Here is a 6,000-nt window from a genome sequence, read left to right on the forward strand (position 1 = left end):
GTTCAACTGCAAGCATTTGATTAGTTTGAAAGCAACTTGTACAGATTTAAGATGTGCCCCTTTTATTTACATTGAATAATAAGCTAAATCTACCCTATCTTTCTCAGTGGTTCAAGAACTGTCTCGGTAGTATTGCAAAGTGCATATTCAATTCTGCAAAGCTACATATCAAAACAATAACTGTGGAACAGAATCTTGATGTTCTTTTCTACCAGTGTCTCTGTGTCTGTCAGAAATGCCATTATCTAAGTGAATCAAAAAGGAATGGGGAAATGAGAAAGTTTTGAAAGGACTGAACAGCCCCTGTAGCCAAAATTATGATGCCTGTTCTTTCAAAGGTACTTTAATTTATTACACTAGTCCAGATGTCTCTGCTCCTGCTCTATGCTGTTGGAAAAGCTTGTTTTCACAAGCATGATGTCACATCAGATGTTATTGTGACTGTGTCAGGAGGCTGCACTTTGCTTTTGTGGACTTGTTATCTCAGTGAGTTCAGGCAAAGATGCCACTGACTTGTCTGCTGAGGATTTTATAATGTTGCTAACAGAAACATCTGTTTCTAAGTTATACTTTGAAAGTTACCTAGAAAGCAGCATTCATGCAGATTATCCTCTAACATTCAGAGACTACCAGCAGCTACCGTGCATTGTGTTACTTTGGGAATCAGAGGTTTTCTTAGGTAGAACTCTGGCATGATGGGGTGTTTTACTTACAGCCTGAGAAACCACAATGACAATCAATGACTAATTGTAAGCCATGTTTGGTTGATATGTTGTGTGTTCTTTCCTTTCTGTGGGTGCCTTGTCAAGTTTGAATGGATCTCTCAAACAGATGTGAGAACTCCTGGATAGGATAGAGCTGTTTATTATGGCAGGCAATAATTCCCCTCACCAATGCATCAGCATTTAGTAGTGTTGGACAGGGCTCTTGGACTATTCATAAAATAGAGCTTTCCATGTTATGGAAATCATAAAATAAATAAATCAATAAATCATTCTTAATCCCTTGTGACACTCCTAAGAATTTTCAAAAATATTCCAAATATTGTTTGCTATGGAAGCTACTAAGTGGTAAATAGTATTTGGACAATTTGACTCCTTAAACATGGGTGTGGAGGACCACCAGCAAATGACCTGTAGTCAAAATAGTTCAGCCAGTTACTTCACCTCATGCTGTTCTGAAACTGCATTTCTCAGTAGGGTACTTCCTCATTTCAGACAAAGAGTGAGATTTTACTCAGTTAATATGAGTAGCTGCATAAAATTTAGGCTTTCAGTGGAGGCAAATTCCATGGGCTCCCTCAATAGTCAATGAATTTACAGAATTATTTTGGAAAAAAAAAAAAAAAAAAATCCCATCCTAAAGCTGGTACCTAAGGCAGGCTAGATGCCTTTGGAATTACCTATTTCCATCTCATCTCTTAAGTACAAAGTGAGCAGCACTGGTTTAGATGAGCTTTTAGCAATAAATCCCACATTTTATGACAAAGCATCATGTATCATTCAAACACAGCAAGGCCTGTATTAGCTCCATATTGTGATACCTCCGGTCATGTCCTCCTGTCTAGTAACTGAGCAGATCTTACTCTCTTATAGTCTCATTCTCTCTCATCCAGCTGGGTGGTATAATTCTTCCATCGCTGATATAATTGCTTTATGTTGTAATGAAAGTTTGCTTTCACTGAGACAAATAATAGTTCACAGTCCTGGTCATTAAGAGAAAAACAAACAAACAAACAAAACAACTAAAAAAACATCCCCCACCCCCAACAAACCAACCAAAAAACAAACAAACAAACAAACAAAAAAAACCACCACCCTAAACAAAGAAAAATAAACTTCCTCCAGTGTTTTGAGATCCCTAATTTTCTTTCTTCTCTTCATTTATAACTTCAGATAAAGTTTTTCCCTGTAGTCTTTGAATTCATTTGTGACTCCTTGTACTCTGATTAACATTATGCATTTTAGCAGTTTGTCTCTGCTAAAAATAAATGTTATAATTGTGAATATAATTAGATTTGTTCCACACAATTGCATATAAATTTAATTCCAAGGTGTTCTTAGAACTCCTCCATTCCTTATTGATGGATTAGTACCAGAGTCTGTTTAGAAATCGTGCTTTTCTCTGAGGTAATGCTATTCACAAATCCCAGTCCTACTTCCCCCTTATTTTTGCTACTGTTTCTGCCCAGCACTTTGCTGTAACTGGGAGCATTGGCATGTGGCTGCCTTGGCAACTGATAGCAAATTAACTTTTTGTTAGCCTACAAGGCGTATTTATTCTAGGGCTTTCAACTTTAAATGAAAGTGTGGATCATCTGAAATGTGTTTCTTGGAAATGGAAGAATGAACAGTTGTTTCATTCTCCTTCTTTTAAATCTCTGAGAGTTGAAGCTCCAGTCGTAGGCAGCTTTAAATAACATTTAGGGATGGAACAAATAGCAGTCCTTAAGTCTACTGTGATTCACTTGCAGAGCTGATCTAAGATGTTGGAGGTTTAAATGAGCTGGCAGGCTTTTGACTCAGTGGTGTGAATCTTGATTTTTTTTTTTTTTTTTCATATAAAATCTATATGAAAGCTTATCCTTGATTTTTTTCCCTCTCTTCCTTTTCATAGTTTCACATGTGTTTCATTACAAACCTGATTTTTTTATCTTCTCTCCCCCCCTCCCCAACCTTAGAAAGGATGACAGCTACTGGTTTTTGATAGCAAGCAAGATCCTAACTTCGAGAAATGAAAGATACATCTCTAGAAGAGCAGACATGGTGTGGATGGAAAATGAGTTGGAGACTAAATGATTGATGATATGCTGAATATTAATCCAAGGAGACAGGAAAAAAAAAAAAATCCTCCGGTATTTTTGGATTTATATCCAGTCCATACAATTGGTACTGCCTAACCAGCAAAACATTTCCATGGTCTTATCTATTTGGTCCATCACAGTAAAAGCATTCAAGAGAAAACAGAAAAACAGTATAGACAGCACAATGGAAGCAAAAGATTTTAGACCCTCTGAGATCTAAACAGGTGACCCTGTGCAGGCAGTGTGCTTATTACAGCCTTCATTTGTGCAACACTTACTGAAAATTTTGCATCATGAGTAAGAACAAATGCCAAGACATCTCCCCTATCCTGTAGTCCCCAGATTCAGATACCTAAACTTCTTTTCACTTTCCTTATCACTCAAATTTCAGAATGATATTTTAAGACAAATTGACACTAGTATCATCTCCAATGTTCCTGTTCAATCCAGATAGTAGCAAATCCATGTTCCTGCAGCTTCAAACTTAGAGGTAAAATTCTAAAGTCTGGTGTGTACAGAACTCGTCTAAGCATGAGGAAGCCTGATCTGTCATTCCTTTTTCCTGTCTTTAATACATTGATAAACTATTACTAAACTACTAAAATTAATGCATTTATAAATGTCAGAACATAACATAATATGCAATCTGTGAGACTTTTCATAGTTATTTCATATTCTGCTTGGACCTGCTAACTTGAAAAAAATTCTTGCTTACCTCCTTATCATCTCTATCTTTAACAACTATTATATTCCTATCTTTTCAGTGGCCCATCTCTGGCAAGTCTGGGAAGTATTTGCAGCGGTAAAGCATTTTGTTTAGGCTTTTCCCACAAGCTGAAGTGTGAAAATCAGTGTAAGGCTTCCCTGAAACTTAAATCTCTTATCATCTGGGAATCAAGAAGGTCTCAATGCTTGTTTCATCACATTTTTAACTGAGCTCATCCATGAGCGATGCACGTAACAAAAGCTTGGGATTCTCAGGACTCCTTGTCTCATAGCTGCCTGTTAGGGGACTGAACTCCATATATAATGTGCCTACATGTGTTAGCTCAGCAAAGGTGGAGGATAAACAGCTTCTTGTTAGGTGTCTCAGCTCTCTGGAAACACAGTGTAGATTACAGTATTACATAATGGCGTGTTTTTGAAAACAGACTTTGAGGGCAGACACTATAGAACTTATTTGTCTCTGTCTTCTTCGGGAATCAGACAACCTAGCATATGTCATGCAACTGAATGTTGAATAAATGCCAGTGTGCAGCTTCATGGGGGAATACAATTATTATTTGACAGTCTTAAAACATCCATTCATTCAGTGTGTATGTACTGCAAAAGCACAAAAAATTGCTTGTTTTCTGGTTTATTTTCCTTGTCTTTAACTGTATTTTTTTTCAGTCAATAGGGCATTTAAAAAATGCCCCCGAATTATCTGACCACTATGATGTAGCGCAATGACAGTGTTAGTCACCATTGATTAAATTTCAAAATAATTGTTACTGAATTTGAATGGATCTTTTCTTTTTAAAAGGTAATTCATTATATTTTTTTTCTGCAAAGTTCAGATTAAATAAAGTCCAAACCATCTGTATAAGCATAACTGTTTCTTTAATAGCATTGAATGAAAAAAAAAAAAAATCAAAATGTTTCATGATGAATTTTTCTTATGTCAATACCCACAATATAGAATATGTTTTCATTATTATCAAAATGTTGATCTTCATGTTTGAGTTTATTCTAGAATATAAAATGGCATATTCAAAACAGAATTATTCATCCTTGTAAAACTGAAATGGCAGAATCAGAACTGAAATTCTGAATTTTTGTTTCAATTTAGGATCAAACCCAATTTTAATAATAACAACAACAAGTGGAAACTTTCTAAATAATAGACTTGTTTGATTGATTTTCTTTTGCTCTAGTCCTCTTGGTGGTCTTTAATCACCTCAATATCTGTTGGTAGAGCAACACAACAGAGAACAAGTACCCTGAAGTGTAATGATGAAAACTTCCTGACACAGATTATCAAAGAGTTGAAGAGGGAACATTCACTGATCGAACTCATGAACAGTGGCCATGGTGGAATTCAGGATCTGGAGAGGACGAATCAGGACAAAAAAAAATAAAATAATAATAATAATAAAAAGAAAAATAAAAAAATGACCCTAGACCCTAGACTTCCAAAGAGCAAACTTTGGACCAAACAAGAGCTCTTCTCCGTGGTGTCTGTAACAGGACAGGAGGTAATGGGCACACACTGAAACATAGGAAAGTCCACTTAAATGTAAGAAATAGCTTTTACTGTGAAGGGTTGTACTAGATGATCTCCAGACTTGCCTTCCAACTTGCCATTCTGCAACTCTGAAATAAGGAAAAAGACAAAACATTTTTGCACAATGATTCCAATTCCAGAGCTCTTTTGTTTTGTGTTCCTCTTTAAACATGTTATTTGTCTGGATCTTCTAGCAGAGCTAACCTAGCTCTAGTTGAAGAAGTATCTGTATTAGGTTTTTATGACAAGGTTTCAGTAGCAGGGAGGCTGCAGGGGTGACCTCTGTGAAAACAGTCCAGAAGCTGCCCCACGTCAGATAAGAGCCAGCTCCAGATGACTCCAAAGGGGCCCCCACTGGCCAGAGTTGAGCCAATAAGTGATGTTTTTGTGCCTCTCTGAGAGCAGACTTAAGAAAGAGGAAAAAAACTGCTGTGCAACGCTAGCTGGGAGAGTGAGGAGTGAGAACCAGCCCTGCAACCCCCAAGGTGAGTGCAGCAGGAGGGCAGTAGGTACTCCAGGCAGGCAGCAGCAGTTCCCCTGCGGCCTGTGGAGAGGCCCCTGGTGGAGCAGGCTGTCTCCCTGCAGCCCATGGGTCCCACATAGAGCAGATCTCCATGCTGCAGCCCGTGGAGAGGAGCCCACGCAGGAGCAGGGGGTCTGGGGGGAGCTGCCGCCCGTGGGGGACCCGTGCTGGAGCAGTTTGCTCCTGGGGGATGGACCCCGTGGGACGGAGCCGTGTGGGAGCAGTTCCTGAAGAGCTGCTGCCTGTGGGCAGCCCCACAGGCTCAGTTTGGGAAGGACAGCATCCCGTGGGAGGGAACCCACAGGGAGCAGGGGTAGAGAGGGATGATGAAGGAGCAGCGGGGACAAAGTATCAGGGACTGACCCCAGCCCCCAGTCCCTGTTCCCCTGTGGAAGAGGATGAATAGGG

This window comes from Oxyura jamaicensis, chromosome 2 (assembly GCF_011077185.1).
Source record: "Oxyura jamaicensis isolate SHBP4307 breed ruddy duck chromosome 2, BPBGC_Ojam_1.0, whole genome shotgun sequence".
Lineage (NCBI taxonomy): Eukaryota > Metazoa > Chordata > Aves > Anseriformes > Anatidae > Oxyura > Oxyura jamaicensis.